Source organism: Trachymyrmex cornetzi, unplaced genomic scaffold, assembly GCF_001594075.2.
Source record: "Trachymyrmex cornetzi isolate Tcor2-1 unplaced genomic scaffold, Tcor1.1 scaffold1559, whole genome shotgun sequence".
Taxonomy (NCBI): domain Eukaryota; kingdom Metazoa; phylum Arthropoda; class Insecta; order Hymenoptera; family Formicidae; genus Trachymyrmex; species Trachymyrmex cornetzi.
In genome coordinates, this window is record NW_017296156.1 from 186,455 (window position 1) to 187,820 (window position 1,366).

A 1,366-nucleotide genomic window follows, 5' to 3' on the forward strand; every position below is an offset into this window, starting at 1 on the left:
AGAATTATTTGCTCGCATGTTTTTGGTCGCAAATTAATCCTGGGACTGTATACTATCGATTCGTGACAAAACACGATTTATTTGCTAACTGTGAAGTCCTGAAAAGTCCATAAGTCGAGCACGCGGTCAAGCAGCGCGCTGCATATCAGCCACATTAAATGGCTCGTAGAATGTCGTAAGAATTATTTGCTCGCATGTTTTTGGTCGCAAATTAATCCTGGGACTGTATACTATCGATTCATGCCAAGATACGATTTATTTGCTACCAAAATCATGCGAGCAAATAATTCTTACGACATTCTACGAGCCATTTAAGGTGGCTGATACGCAGCGCGCTGCTTAACCGCGTGCTCGACTTATGGACTTTTCTGGACTTTACAGTTAGCAAATAAATCGGGTTTTGGCACGAATCGATAGTATACAGTCCTAGGATTAATTTGCCACCAAAATCATGCGAGCAAATAATTCTTACGACATTCTACGAGCCATTTAAGGTGGCTGATACGCAGCGCGCTGCTTAACCGCGTGCTCGACTTATGGACTTTTCTGGACTTTACAGTTAGCAAATAAATCGGGTTTTGGCACGAATCGATAGTATACAGTCCTAGGATTAATTTGCCACCAAAATCATGCGAGCAAATAATTCTTACGACATTCTACGAGCCATTTAAGGTGGCTGATACGCAGCGCGCTGCTTAACCGCGTGCTCGACTTATGGACTTTTCTGGACTTTACAGTTAGCAAATAAATCGGGTTTTGGCACGAATCGATAGTATACAGTCCTAGGATTAATTTGCCACCAAAATCATGCGAGCAAATAATTCTTACGACATTCTACGAGCCATTTAAGGTGGCTGATACGCAGCGCGCTGCTTAACCGCGTGCTCGACTTATGGACTTTTCTGGACTTTACAGTTAGCAAATAAATCGGGTTTTGGCACGAATCGATAGTATACAGTCCTAGGATTAATTTGCCACCAAAATCATGCGAGCAAATAATTCTTACGACATTCTACGAGCCATTTAAGGTGGCTGATACGCAGCGCGCTGCTTAACCGCGTGCTCGACTTATGGACTTTTCTGGACTTTACAGTTAGCAAATAAATCGGGTTTTGGCACGAATCGATAGTATACAGTCCTAGGATTAATTTGCCACCAAAATCATGCGAGCAAATAATTCTTACGACATTCTACGAGCCATTTAAGGTGGCTGATACGCAGCGCGCTGCTTGACCGCGCACTCGTGCTCGACTAATGGATTTTTCAAGACTTTACAGTTAGCAAATAAATCGTGTTTTGTCACGAATCGATAGTATACAGTCCCAGGATTAATTTGCGACCAAAAACATGCGAGCAAATAATTCTT

General features: G+C 42.5%; 1 protein-coding gene across 2 annotated transcripts in view; it reads left to right on the top strand.

Annotated features, from left to right (window-relative positions):
- SdhB (Succinate dehydrogenase, subunit B (iron-sulfur)) overlaps positions 1–1,366 on the top strand; it is a 15,984-nt gene that overhangs the window by 3,436 nt on the left and 11,182 nt on the right. The window lies entirely within an intron of this gene.